Source organism: Perca flavescens, chromosome 8, assembly GCF_004354835.1.
Source record: "Perca flavescens isolate YP-PL-M2 chromosome 8, PFLA_1.0, whole genome shotgun sequence".
NCBI lineage: Eukaryota > Metazoa > Chordata > Actinopteri > Perciformes > Percidae > Perca > Perca flavescens.
The window spans coordinates 35,526,043-35,541,833 of record NC_041338.1 but is presented as its reverse complement, the minus strand read 5'-3'; the positions used below and the strand labels follow the sequence as shown (position 1 = coordinate 35,541,833).

General features: G+C 40.8%; 1 protein-coding gene across 4 annotated transcripts in view; it reads left to right on the top strand.

The window, feature by feature from the left end:
• The first annotated feature begins 20 nt into the window (after positions 1-20).
• lsp1a (lymphocyte specific protein 1 a) overlaps positions 21-15,791 on the top strand; it is a 69,917-nt gene continuing 54,146 nt past the window's right edge. For all 4 annotated transcript variants that reach the window (XM_028584371.1, XM_028584374.1, XM_028584372.1 and 1 more), the window contains exon 1: positions 21-279. The gene's annotated coding sequence lies outside the window, so the exon portion shown is untranslated. The remainder of the gene's footprint in view (positions 280-15,791) is intronic.

Here is a 15,791-nt window from a genome sequence, read left to right as displayed (position 1 = left end):
TGAGTGTAAATCTGGCTAATTATGAGCCAGGTGTGTGATTCTCTGTCAGCAGTGCACACCTGTGATCAATCAGAGCTCTGGGGAGTCTGGTACAGGGTCCACATCCACTGCAAAACTCTGCACTGAAAACTCTACGAAGAGGTTTTAACTTTGTCACAATATCACCTTGTGTATCCATAAACTGCAGGGCCTGACTGGGAGTGAGAACTGAGCTCGGACACATTAATTCAGCTTCCCATCTGTCATCGAGAGGCTTCTTTTTCTGCTGATTTATTCAAGGTTAGTAGCCTAAATCACTTTGATGATGTACAGTGTATCCAGTTCCTTCAAACTCCTCCAAGTAACAAAGACACTTTGATGTCAAAGTTTTAACATGTGTGTTTTTGAAATGTATGTTTTTAGTTCTGTGTCATGCCAACAAAATAGGCTACATCATTGGTGAATAGTATTTTTCCCCTTTTTCTCCTCTTCTTAAAATAACTTATAGCTGGCTAATTTATGTTTCACAAAAGTCATGGTGCGTTACGTTTACACAACCGGAAAGTCTGTATTTACAAGTTCCCAGTCAGAAATTTTAATTAAAGTCGTATTTTTGACCAGAAAAGTCGCGAGAACTTCACACCAACCCCCAAGCTCAAAATCCCAAATGGCGGCTCCGTGCATCAACATTAGTGAAAGCCGTAGAGAGATTAAGTTTATTAGCACTTCTGTCATAGTTGTGATTCATAAAATAAGTCGTACACATAGTCCTGACTAACTTCCATCTTTGGCTACGTTGCTATGGTGTTTATTTGCCCAAAATATGACGTAATGCGACGCGTTGTTATCAACTGCTAGCAACGGCTAACCTGGCTACAGCTAACAGCAGTGAATTAACTATAGATACCGGCTTACGTAGCTAGCTACAGCTAAGCAGCTAGCTCAGCTAACACCTAACCCCAAACTCCGGCCTCAGAGGTAAATAAAACACAGTGTGATATTTGGTTTTGTCAGATTACTATACTATATATGAAAATACTTTTATCAATCTCCTAACATTCTTTACAAAGTTTTACATGTAAATTTGCTAAAGTAAATCCACACTTGTTCAAAAAGAAATGGTGGATTCTGCTAAAATACAGCTGGTTGACAAACAAAAGGAAATAATTTCCAACAATCTTTAATTGAACAAGTTGAACATTTAATTTTAATAGAAAAGGCCAAACATTTCAAAGTGTTTTTCAGTGCATTTCAGTTATTTTTCACAACGTTTATTGTGATTTGCAATGACGATAAAAAAAATGATTGTCTACTTTTGATTTTAGTCTTTCAATACATACGTATTTTTTTTTTCCCTCTATACCAATTTAAAAAAAAAAAACTCATTTATTTATTTATTTTTTCTCAGCTCTGACTACATGAGCCCGTCTGTGCGTAACTTGGACTTTTTCTTGCATGTTTACGTGTAACGCTAGACAGCCAATCAGATATTATTAGCACTTGGTAAAAGCATGCTGTGTGCTGATTGGCTCACTGATGCTCATATTTCCTCCTTAGGTATTGAAATTGGGTATTGAATGATGAGGCATTTTTTGATACTTTAAAGGCAATTAGGTAGGTGCCTAAAATAGTGTTGAATTCGGTACCCAGCTCTATGCATAACCATCTGAAGTGAAGTAATGTTTAATTTTAGACCAAACCACCATCTTTTTAACTGGCTAAACCAAACTACGATCGCTTCACAACGTTAGACGTGTTGAAAACCGCGACCGTTACGTTCTCTGGTTGAGCTATTGGGTCGTATCTCCTGACACCACTAGGGGCGCTAATTTATGAAATTGCTCCTGTGGGGTCGTGTCAATGCTACTTTTTACTTGATAACAGTGATGGACTGGTCATCTGGAGTTTGGGCAAATGCCAGAAGGGCTGCCCTCTATGGGCCACTACTGATAATAACAATAATCTGGTTTATATGGATTAGTTATTTTATGCGTGCAGCCACAAATATTCAAGATTGTAGTGCAGCGAGCTGCGTGGGAGGGTTTCTCTCGGTAGGCAGTTACTAATTTCAAAGCTATGGTATTGACACTGAGAGGCTGAGCATTGCTCTTTGCATGATTTTGAGGAGATGTTGTATTATTTTTTCCTTAAACGTCGATCCTTTGTATTAGTGCAGAATGTGCCTTTAGTGGAGCATATCATGTCGTAGATCTGCCGACGCTCTTAAATGATAAAGGTGCTGTAGCAGTGTTTCCTTTTGGATTTTTTTTTTTTAGCAGTGGGGGCAGGTCTGTCCGAACCACAGTATGTGGAGTTAAACTGGACGGACCCAATGGACCTTTTTCACAGCAGATATTTTGACTTGTCATAGTAGGAAAAGCACAGCTGAGATTGATAACCTTAACGATGGCTCAATTCCATCAAGTGTCCCAGTAAGATATTTCAGTGAGTCAGCATGCACAATACCAGGACCTCTCCTAAGTGGAATGCAGCCATCAGTAATGGTTTAATACCAGGGTCTCTCCTAAGTGGAATGCAGCCATCAGTAATGGTTTAATACCAGGGTCTCTCCTAAGTGGAATGCAGCCATCATTAATGGTTTAATACCAGGGTCTCTCCTAAGTGGAATGCAGCCATCAGTAATGGTTTAATACCAGGGCCTCACCTAAGTGGAATGCAGCCATCAGTAATGGTTTAATAGCAGGGCCTCTCCTAAGTGGAATGCAGCCATCAGTAATGGTTTAATACCAGGACCTCTCCTCAGTGGAATGCAGCCATCAGTAATGGTTTAATACCAGGACCTCTCCTCAGTGGAATGCAGCCATCAGTAATGGTTTAATACCAGGACCTCTCCTAAGTGGAATGCAGCCATCAGTAATGGTTTAATTCCCCGCACAAGGGAGAATGAATGTGTGCTTGAGCAGTGATTGACACGCATCCCCGGCCCTGATTGGTGCATCTGAACAGGGAGCTGTGGATTTTTGCAAATCTCACTCCAGGCTGTAGGTGGAGCCAGAGGAGCTGGATTTATTTAAACGACCTGCTTTATGTACAGTACTTCTACTGGAACATAGGGTAAGTTTCAGCAGTTAGTTTTAGAAGTCTTACGTACTGCACCTTAAGTTGTTGTTTGCATATGTCACCGACTGTAGCAAAAGTAATGCGTGTCCTTTCAGTGTGTGTGTTCAAAATTTATTTTCATTCTGTTTTTTTTTTTTTTGTTGGGCTTTTTATCTCAACATTTGGGTGAGTGTGATTTGAAAATGGGGCCTGTGTGTTTCCGTTTTTTTAATACCACTGCTTGATAACATCTGAATACTTCCACTTCTTCTTGATAACATTCAAGCATTTGTTAGTTTCCCCGTGATATAAAAAATAACGCACATGCTGATGCAAAAACTACAGTTCTGTCCTGAGAGAGGTTACCTTATGAGTCGGGTGTCAGCAGATCTGTGTTGGCACGGAAACGTGTTTGTGCACCACCACAGGCAGAAAAAAACCACCAACAAAGGCATCGTGTTCTCAATGAAAAGCCCTCAGGGCCATCAGCGGTTAATGTCTCTGTTTACAGTACACAGACGGGTTCATCCAGCAGCCGACGTTCACTCCGTCATCTTCATCAAATCTTTCCCTTCGGATCCTCTTTCCCCTCCTTGGCATCTTATTTTTTTTTTATCCACGTTTTTAATCATCTGAAACCGAATCCCTCCGCAGATACTCGGCTGCACAATGAGACACTGTGGCTGCCTACTGTGTGTTCCTCTGCCAGGGTTGAGGGTTTGATTCCCTCTGAATACATATGCACTGTCAGGCTGTTTTTACAGTAAATGGGTGAAATGATTGAGACCTCTTTAGGAGATCAGGGTTTCTGAGCAGTGGTGGAAGACTAGATAAAGAGAAATACTTAAAGGATCTCTTGCTTTACTGAGCAGCCTCCAACTGAGAGAGACAACGTAGATGTGACGTGATCAACCTGTCTGAAAGTTTGAAGTCTTCTGGTAGCTGTGCCAAGAGAAATCTCAATCATTCCCAATCTTACAGAGAGCGTAGGTATATGTAAGGAGATAACATAGGCACAGGCTCATTATTGATCACTAACATCAGTTAATAAACCTAAACCGCTAATGTAAGTCCAAACTGCCTGCGAGCTTCTCCTGTACTATACGGTAATTCCTCTACTGTGTGACACAATCGTTAGCCTATTTTTACATAAACGTCTGCTACGGAGCCACAACGTGAGGTACAAGGTAGCGAAGCTTCGCCCCTTGGGGAAGCCTCTCCCCAGAACGCGTATTTCCTATGGTACCATTTTGATGCTAACAAGCCATCACCTCCCGTTAGCATCCCATTGACTCCCATTCATTTTGGCGTCCCTTTGATAGCGAATAACTTTCATCTGAAGCGTTTAAAGACTCTATTTGTCCATTGTTGATTTCTAAAGAAACAAAGAGAAGGGGACGACATCCGGTCGAAATGAGGGACAAAAGAACAATCCCAGAAGTGGAACGTCGTGGCTATAGATTAGTGACCTATACTGGTTTTTCAAGGCCGATACCGATTTTATTAGTAGTTAATGTAACTGATATTTAGAACCGATATGCATTTACAATGAAAATTAATCAAAATTAAGATTTTGGAATGTTACAAACTCAACACAAAACTTTGTTTAAATGCTTTAAGCAATTATTTTTAGATCAGAAATTTGGGTTTCCTTAAACCAAATTTTCCAAATAAAGTAACATAGATGGTTCCCTACAACGTGCTTCACAGGTATAATAAATGATCAGCTCAATACTTTCATTCAATTTTTAGTTGTATTCCATTTTATAGCATTTGAATTGTTCTTATGAAACGTTGAAAAAAGTGCGGGGAAAATAAATTCTCAAAAGCGCAGGAAAAAAATCGGCAACAAACGTCAGGTAAAGGGACAAAAAAACTTGGAGAAAGTGACAAATGTTGAAAGTGACGTAAACATCGAGGGATGGGCAACTAAAGTGTTGAAAAAGACACCCAAAACTTGTGAAGAAAAATTCTAATTTTGACTTTTGAGGTTTAACTTTGTTGGTTATCAAGGCCGATACAGATTGTCTGCAAACTGCTGTTTTATGGTGTTAATGTAAAGCATGTAATGAGAGGTGCTATGAAAAATGAAATTGCCATAATCATTGATGCATTAATGTGAAGATTTGAGAACCTGGACCCAACGATTGATCGCTCCTCCAAATAGTTTCAGACAGAGTTCCCTGAATGTTGCAGCTCTAATCCAGTGAAGTCGATCACCTCTTGACCTCTGACCTCCAGCTGTCGGTACGTTCCTCCACCAGCGCCTGCTAGCCTTAAAGCTTTCCTCCATCCTTTCTTCTAGGGCTGCATAACCAGGGGCGTAGCACCAAATTCTGGGCCCCGTAGAAAGGCTTTTTCTATGGGCCCCCTCCCCACAACCACAGCTATTCATTCTAGCATCTTTTTGGGCCCTCTTCACATGACTACCCTGGCTACTCAGTCCCCTTTCCACCCCTAGTCCGACGTGCCTGTGCACAACATATCGTTTTTTTTTATCATCTTCACAATATTAACTGGTGCCTTTTTAACAGTCCCTCCAGAAATACGTGATTATGAGATTGCATAATTCAATACATAATCAGCCAAAGTCCGCATATTTATGCTGGGGGGGCATTTTTGCAAATAACATGATATGCTTATTTAGCATCCCACTACAATGCTCTGTACCAAATTTGGCCAAGATGGGCCTTTAGGGGGCGCTATAAGCAACGTTTAGTTGTTTCGGCCAATAACGCAATGCATTTAAATGGGAAATTTGCAATTGAAATATCTCTGCCACGGTAAAAGCAATCAACACGAAACTTGTGATGCTTGTTCAGCATGCAGCTCTGAGGCCGTTTACCAAATATGGCGAAGATCGGCCATTAGGGGGAGATATAGTCAACAAATACCAGTTTGGGCCTTTTAACCTCTTCTGAGGTTGAGCATGTTGTATACAACGCCAAACTGCACATCTGATTCATAACGTTATAAGTTATTATTTATAAATAGTTAAAACTTAGGGTCTTTTTGCAGATAAAAGCTAACAATTGCCCCTTTCTGCTGATGTTTTTTTTTTGTCTTTCCCTTACAGAAGGTTTTGCATCTAGCCTTGAAGTCCAGAGATTTTTTGGGTCTTTGTGAAATTAATCCATGCTGTTAAATCCAAGATTGATACACTGCATGTAAGAAATATAAATAGTTTGCCCTTTTGAGTTGTAATGTTCAATATGTTTATTTTTGCACTGGATGACTCCAAATATATAGAACTGTAGATGTGTTGCTGGTTCGGCATGCCACTCTGAGGATTTGTACCAAATTTGGCAAAGATCGGCCATTAGGGGGCACTATAATCAACGTATTTGTTTTGCCCTGTTAATCAATGCTAACGGCATATTTGCAATGGGATTGTGCCACAGACCTTGCAGCTCACACTTCTCAATATTTACTGATGTTTATCTCCTACCGTTACGCGTGCTCCCCTGGTGTTCTACAATAAACAAACTTCTTAACCCACCTGACAAAGTTTCTACAACCTTCAGAGTGGACAAATATAACTCTTTTTCTCCCACTTTTTCAATCCAAAATCAACACATTCATATGCACTGATACTGTGCAATTAAACATTGCAGTTGGTGCTAAGTGGAGAGTCCATCATAGTGTGATTGGTTATGTTGGTGTCATTGATCCTTAATTTCCCACAAAGCTGCTCGCGGTTATGTGCCAGCTAATCTCTTCATCTCCAATCCTATCTGTATTTGTGAGAAGGGTAGCTGTCCTGAGTTAAAAGCCTACTTTACGGCTAAATTATCGAGTTAATAGGCGTGTGTTTGTGTCAGCCGCTGTCCATTTCCTGTAGTTCTGAAATGCAAACAATTCTTGACTAAAATTTTTTTTTTTTAAAGTGCTTGCGCCTGTGAGCACCTACGGAGGTAAAAAATAAATCTGCGCCTAGGACAAAAACAACCTGACCATCTCCCCTGCTCCTTCAACCACCACACCTGTGTCCCCCCCCCTCCACCCTCTCAGTCACTCTCATTTCTCTCTGCTGCCCCATATAGTAGAGAATTGTTAAAGGTAGTCTGTATATGCATGGAGATGAACGGTTAACCATTACATTTGCAATGGCAGACCTTGGGCATCAAACCTCTTGATATTCGCCAATGTTTGATTCCCCCCCCCCCAACGTAGTGCTTCAGGTCCCGCATTGGCGCAGCTTCCCGGGTCATCGGGGCAACTTGCGCAGCTCCCCGTGGTGTTTATGGCGACTGGCATCAGAAGCTTGGGCCCGTCATAACTTCTTGCAGTTCTAGTTTTTTTTTTTTTTTTTTTTTTATCTAAACACTCCAACCTAAAAATATGTAATGTATATCTTTCTGATATCACTTCCAAAGCAAAACTTGTGACTGAATTCCAGCTTGTGTGAACTCATCCGCCGGGGAGCGCCCGGGGTCGTTTGGTGTCAGGCGAGCAGATCTCTGGCTCGCAGCCTCTCTGAGTGGGAGGCGATGAGAGCAGCGCTGGCATCGAAACGGGACGACAGAGGCAGGAACACTTTCTGGGCTTCAGGGTAGCACTCCCTGAGCTCTCTAATGGATCGCTCCTAGCTCAGAGCGAGGGAGGAAATCTGCAGCAATGAGTTGCTCTTTTTGTTCCAGATGACCAAAAATAAGCAAAATCCAATTTTTAAAAACCTGGATAACTCTTAAAATTCAGAAGCAGGGAAAAAGGGAAACATTTTGACAACCTTTACTGACACAACTTCATGATACAACCCTGTCTCCTAACAAAATTACATTCCCAATAAACTAAACTGCTTTCTTTTTTTAGAATCTTTTGTTTTTTGGGCTTTTCTGCCTTTATTTGACAGGACAGCTAGGTGAGAAAGGGGAGGGGGGGGTAAGACATGCAGGAAATCATTACAGGTACAATTCGAACCCTGGGCCTCTGCGTCGAGGCATAAACCTCTCGGTATATGTGCGCCAGGTGTGCAGGTTAGTCTTGTTTGTTTGACCGATCTCTCCACCGCGACGGCTCTACACATCTACAAATGGAAACGTATTTGAAGCGAGGAACCCTGTCTCCTAACAAAATGACGTTCCAAACAACCAACTGCATTCCTACAGTATTTACGTTGCCAGGGAGACATATTGTCTCCTAGATAACATGTCTTCGTACCAGCTATAAGCGCACGTTGTTAAACGATTGCGGTTTTAAACGTGTGTGTTTTGTGACGTAACTTAAAGCTTTAGTGCGTAACTTTTAGATTTGAATGAACGTCCGTTACATTCAAGCCGTTGCCAAAGGAGTTGCTACAAACCTAATTAATATAATCAGCTCCACACAGCTTCCTCTGGATTTCTCAGAATGTTCAGAAGATTGTGGCGTCCAACTCGAGTGAAGATAATGACCTCATGTTTTTTTTAATCCTCCGTGTCCCCAACGGAAGGCTTGTATCATGTGGACGCGCAGACAGTGTTATCATTACTTAAAATTCCTCATGGGGGCAAAAAACGACGCTTTAAGTTCTGTACGTAAGTTATCTTGTGTGCGTAGGTTAAAACAAGTCAACGTTAACTTTTGGTTTCAAGCAGGAAACAAGGGCGGGGGGTCTGCAGATTAAAATCTTGTTTGTTTGACCGATCTATCCACCGCGACCTCGCTACGCAGACTTTGATTAGAAACGTATTTAATCAAAGGAAGTGGAGTTTGTGTCCCAGACACAGTTAAAGGTGCAGAAGGTTATAAGACTTATAAAACTAACTTTCTGTCATATTAGCTGAAACTGACCCTATGTTCCGGTAGAACTACATGAAGTAGGTCATTAAAAATATATCAGCTCCTCTGGCTCCACCTACAGCTTGTAGTGAGATGCACCAATCAGGGCCAGGGGAGGTGTCTAACTGCGTGTCAATCACTGCTCATGCACACGCATTCATTCTCCCTTGTGGGGGGAGGGGCTTAGGAGACCGTTTTGGGCTTTAGCAGAAAGGGGGGAGGGACTGAGAAGTTGTCGATGTTCAAATTTTTTGGCTAAGTCCTGGATCTTCCAATCCTACCTACAGCACCTTTTTGATAGGAAAAATTTTGATATCAGCAGAGTTTTTGTGCATAAGTGTCCTACAAACCTGCCTAAACTAGTTTGTCTGAAGTTGATTGATGAAGTTTTTGTCATCTTTTTAAACACTTTTGTTGCCTTTCCCTCAATGTTTGTCACTTTCTTAAACGTTTTTGTCACTTTTCCACTTTTCAGAAAACAATTCTGCACTTTTTGTGAATTTTTTTCCCCTGACATTTTTGTCACTTTTTTCAACGTTCTCTTATAAAAAAAATTATATATACAATTGAATAAAACTAAAATTCAATGAAAAGTGTTGATCAGTTATTTAACTTGTGAAGAGTGCTCTATGGAACCATCAATGTTACTTTAAATTTAAAAAAACTAAAAAATTTTGACAATGGGTCAGATTTGACCCGAGGAAAGCAGGTTTTTTTTATTCCATAGGTACTGACACAATATACATACCGGTAGACACACTGGCCCAATCCCAAAGTCCGGACTCACAGACTCACGGACTTTGGTGCGCATTCTCGCGAAATTCGTAAGGGCTTAGGGTTGTCCCAATGTCGAATTTCAAAGGGCGTGAGGGTTTGAGTACACACTTACCGAGCCCTTTCCGTGAGTCTGCATCGATGCAGACTTCACCAAAGGGAATTACCCACAGTTCAAAGTGTTGTGACGTTTACCGCGGAGACCGTATGGAAATCCGGAAATTACAAAGGTAAACAACAGCACGACACACGACCACGGAACAGACCGACCTGTTGTCCAGCTTGTAAAACAAGAGTTTGGAATCAGGCCGCCGTCTCCTGGGCCTTGGCCGTGTGGAAAGCAACAAACTTAAAATGAAGATTCTCAAACCGGCAAGTGTCAGCAACATCTTTGTTATTAAACGTCGCCAAGGTAACATGTGATCTCGTGAAGTGCTGTCCCAATCCCATTTATACCTATCTGAGCCCATGTGGCCTCAGACACTCACTCACTTAGTACCTGAGATCACTTAAGTCTGTGAGTCTTTAGTCCTTAGTCCTCAGGGCTCACTTTGGGATTGGGCCAGTGAAGACAGCTATCAGTAGCAGTATCAGCGTTTATAGCGAATGCTTATTTTGCAACACCCGTCCCTGTAACAGCTTTTATAGAAAACCAGAAGGTAACGTCTGATACAGCTTGTTGTTGTGCAGAAAGCCTTTGAGAGTTTACGACCCAGTGAAGTGTGTGTGATTTAGTGTTTAACTGTAAATACAGCTGAGGAAACAGCTTCTGCCGCGGAGAGACATTTTAAGAGACACTTTAACCTCTTAAATGTTAAACAGCAGTGGATTGATGGAGGCTGGAGTGTTTTTCCTTCGCTACCTGGTGTCAGCAGATAAACCCGAACACCAAACGGGCCGCTTGCTTTGAGCTGACAGTGAGCCAACTGACGGCGAGCACTGTCAGCAGCTGATGGATGGATGGATGGGTTGGTTTTTTCAGCAGACATGGTGGCCCGGGATAAAACTGGCATGCCTGGGACGTACGTAGGTTGTCTTAAATTCAGTGCGGAAACCAATCATCGTTTTCATTATTAAAAAATCTATTTCTATTTGAAATTTGATTGTTAGAGGATAACCCCTGAAGGTTACCTGAAGCATCTCGTTTGAGGGGCTCCACGAGACATAAGACAAAGACATTACACCACATGTACATTCACACACTCGCTAAAGCTCTCCCTCATCCCGCCTGGCCCATCCCACCGACGCCTTATTGGAAACAAATCCATGTATAAAATATATTGCAGCATTAAGAGGCATGACAACATTTAGCCCATACACACGCACACATAAATATATGTACATACATATATAATAGGTATATATGCAGTTTAGTGACCCATATTCCCCCATACAATGTCTTTAACTATAAATCTGCTAAACCACCTGTGCTGTTTAACAGCTGTTTTATAGTAATTATGTGCGTGTGACAAGTTTGCCGCTCAAAGTAATTTATTAAGTCATTCTGTTGCAAGTGTGGATTATTTAAAAGCAAAAAATGGCGCCCCCGTTCTTTGGAAACGATTGTGGCAAATGAGGCCAAATGTTTTTGGCGACGCGCTTGCCGCTGCCACAAGCAAAGCGGGGCCAAAATAGTCTATTTTTAAGTCTATTTTATGCAAATGGTGAGCGATGCAACAAAGTGACGGCCAATCGGAGTGAAGGCAGCATGACTTGTATGTCAGTGGCTCGAGTCAAAGAAAATCATTCAGGATGGTGGTAAACCCTTCAGGACATGGTATTTCTGTACATATCTGATGTTTGGCATTTTATGTCATATTTTGTTACTTTTATCGAGAAATGAATACTTTTAAATCCAAAAACATTGTTTTTGTGACTTAACAATACCTTTTTGAAGTAACTTTTAAGACGTGCTTGAAGGTAGGACCGGCGAATTTTGGTTTACTGTTGCCAAGCAACCAGGGGTAGGCTAGGCACGCCCAGGAGCGCCCACAAGCGAGTGCGTGGCGCTCTCTTTTGTAGCTAATGTGACTGTAGCGTAAGGCGCATGGGTATCGCTATGGTCTGGGAGGGGTTCAGTCATAATCCTGCAGATGGTAGCTTTATGGTATCTTAGCAACACTCAGTTTTTGGAAAATAATGAACCGACCTGTGTCAAATAAGACCCTCATCATTTGGGACACTCAGTTTTTGGAAAATAATTTGGGACACTAAACTGCACGTGTACCTACATAATATACATACGCACACGTACAACCATACTTGCATGTATACATTAACAAAAAGGAAAGGACAAAGTAAGGCAAGGCAATTGTATTTGTATAGCACAATTCAGCAGCAATGCAATTCAAAGTGCTTTACACAAGACATAACAGTTAAAAATTCATACAAATTGGTAAAACAGTTTATACAAAATAATTTACATAAAGTATCCTGAATATTGGTATAAGAAACAAAAGTCCAGTCACACATGAGGAAAACATTTACAGCAACTGTTTCCTTCCATGTAAAGAGTGATGTTTTGAAGGAGTGATCGATCTTAGAGACCCTGGCAGGCCATGAAGTAATTAACTTAACTTGATAATTTACAGTGCTGTCAAACGATTAAAATATTTAATCGGATTAATGTCATGGTTGACTTGCAATTAATTGCACATTTGATTTCCATTATTTATTTCTCATTGTAATGCTCTTAACATGTAAAAGTGGATTGGCTTGCTTTGTGCTTTTGTTGCCTGGCTTTGAAGAGGGGGGGCGGGAGAGAATTGGCCATCAGCTGTGCGCTCTGTCATCAAGTGGTATTTCAGACTGGACGTGCTGCGATGATAGCTCAGTTCGACAAAACACACCGATCTCTTTGGTTATTGTCATTGTTTTGTTTTGTTTTTAGTGGTGAGTTTTATGTTGATTCAATCAACGGAGCTACGACACGTTTTGCTTCACGTGTGTAAACGGTAAGTAAAAGGAACGTTTGAATTTAACCCAAGACATGATCTTTTTCTAAACTTAAACAAAGTAGTTTTTGTGTCTAAACGCGACCGTTATGTTCTCTGGTTTAGATGCAGTATGAGGACGGAAAACGCTCCAGCGGATTGTAGTATTTCCTGCCACCTCAGGGGCGTTAATTTATGAAACGCTTCTGTGGCTTGTAAAAGTCCTGCATTGAAAATGTTCCTTCAGAAAAACTCTGCAATTATAATTAAGGAAATGTAGTTAAAGGTCCTATGACATGCTGCTATTTGGATACTTTTTATATAGACCTTAGTGGTCCTATAATACTGTATCTGAAGTCTCTTTTATATAGACCTTAGTGGTCCCCTAATACTGTATCTGAAGTCTTTTATATAGACCTTAGTGGTCTACTAATACTGTATCTGAAGTCTCTTTCCTGAAATTCAGCCTTGGTGCAGAATTACAGCCACTAGAGCCAGTCCCACCAGCCAAATTCTCTGGGCGGGCAAAGCAGAGAAAGGGGAGGTAACCTTGCTCCTTATGACCTCATAAGGAGAAGATTCCTGATTGGTCCATCTGAGCTTTCATTTTCTCAAAGGCAGAGCAGGATACCCAGGGCTCGGTTTACACCTATCACCATTTCTAGCCACTGGGGGAACACATGGTAATGTTAAAATACCTCAAAGTTGTGTGTGTGTTAATGTAAAATGATTTTACTGCTGGAGAATGTATGAAAATATGGTGAAATTGCATCACAATTACCCAGAGACACCTTAACCTTCCGTTGTGTTCTTCCTTCCTAAAAATCCATTTTGTAGCTTCAGTTTTCACTGCAGTGTAGGTATTGTTTTCCCTTCATCATGGTTTATTTTTTAAGAAACAACGAATGCAAATATATATGCAGATGTGATTGGAAGTTAGTGAGTGTATTTTCCGATTGTGTAGCTGGAAACAGTCCAGCCTTTTAATGTTTTTTTTTGTTGTTTTTTTTAGAGTCTTGAGTGCCGAGGTTGTGTTCAGGTCAGTGTTTGTTGGAAACCGCACTTGTGTTTTTACGAGCATGAAGAGGGGCCATGAATTCACTTCCCAGAATGCCCTTTTGTCTGACGTGCCACCAAACAGGACTTCCCAGCACTCCAGGGTGTGAATGGTGATGACTTGAGTTGCCTTAGCAACAGCCGTGTGTTTGATTATGTAAGCGTGAGGGTTTTGGGGAGGGGGCGAAGACAAAGACGCAGAGTTTAGTTTGTGTGACGAGCAGAGAGAGAGAGAGATGGTTGGATGACCGGAGAGCATTCTGCAAAAGAATTTAGCCGAGCAGGATATCTCACCGAGAGATTAAAAATGAATTATTAATTTGATTTTTAAAAACCGCACAATGGTGCACACAGTTTCCTCGGAACGGTGTGCACCAAGTTTTGAGATGCTTGGTGGGTGGGTCTCTCGTTTTATTGGCTGTGTCACCCTGGTTGTTACCCAATCAGCAGCGACGTGTCAGTAAACTCGTAATATATCATATAATATCATATTATCGGTACAACATGGTGTTCAGCACTCCAGCATTTCAGTTTATAATAATAATAATAATAATATAATAATAATAATAATAATGCATTGTATTTATACAGCTCTTTGTTTTAACACTCAAATACACTTTACAATGTTTATAAAAGGAAATACACACACTAGTAGGGGTGTAAGAAAAAATCTACTTGAGTATCACGATATTTTATTTTGCAATACTGTGTCGATTAATTATATATATTTTTTTTTCAATGTTCAAAAATATTAATGTATGACAGTGGTTCACATTTATGTTGTTAAACCCCCTACCGTTAGATGGCTATGCTGAGACGCACCCCTAGTCTAGCAGTGCCTAAATAACAGTGCCTGACTTTTTGCTAGATGCTAACAACGTAGCTATGGCTGAACTTTGGCCTACTTTGGCATATCAACATTAGCTTAGTTTGATTTTCTGTGTACTGAATGGTTTACCTGAAGTACACTTCTTTGACTTGTATGCACATCATGTCTTTATATATATTTTTTTTAATATTTTTTAAATTATACTTTAAAAAAATCCCAATATATCGCCTTATGCACAGTATTGAAATATATTGCAATGTATTGAATCGTTACCCATGTATCAGGATACGTATCGTATCGCCAGATTCTTGCCAGTACACAGCCCTACTAAGAACATTCACACACTAAAATACAGACATTAGTAAAACTTAAAAGCAGCTGTAAAAAGGTGATTTGAACATGGACCGATTGGTGGATGCGTTTGGGGAGTGAGTTCCAAGTTTAAATAAACTGGTTGCGACATTTGCCGGTGCTGAAACAGAAGCCCAGCTTTTCTTTGCTTTTGCATTATCGAAAGACAAATTTCTAATCTGAAAATTGCCAAATGAAGCCTGGTTGCTGAGCTAGCCACTTTAGGTGACCACGCCCTTAATTAGGTAGAACTTTAAGCCTTAATTTAATTTAAAAGTGCCGTAGGTAGGATTGTGAAGATCCAGGACTTAGCCCAAAAATGTTAACAGACAACTTTTCAGTCCCCCGCTCCCTTTCTGCTAAAGCCCACAACTAGTCTCCTATAAGCCCCTCCCCCCACAAGGGATGTGTTTGCATGAGCGGTGATTTACACGCAGTAAAATTTTTTTTTTTTTTTTTAATTGCATCCTAAAAGTTATCAGGAGGAACTTAACTAGGCTTTGGAGACAAACGTTTTCTTGTACTAAGCTCTAAACATGGTTAATTCTGCTTGTTTCTTTTACGCTTTAAAAAAATAGTGGTAATTTGTAAAGCTTATCTTGATTCAAAAATCCAGTTGGCTTTTTGTCGAAGCAACCAGAGTGATGCTAATATTCGGTTCAGCCTACAGAACTACGCCAACACTGTTGAAATAATGGCCCCTGGTGTACCGTGATACCGCCCAAACATCATCTGCCTTTGTCTTTTCAAATCAATTAAAATGAAGGGATCCTTATGCATTTGGGTTTTTCTTTCTGTTAGCGAACTCTCACTGAACTGTGACTCCTAAACTCCGGCATAAACCGAACCGTGACTCCTAAACTCCGGTATAAACTAAACCGTGACTCCTAAACTGAACTGTGACTCCTAAACTCCGGCATAAACCGAACCGTGACTCCTAAACTCCGGCATAAACGAAATCGTGACTCCTAAACTCCGGTATAAACTAAACCGTAACTCCTAAACTGAACCGTGACTCCTAAACTCCGGTATGAACTAAACCGTGACTC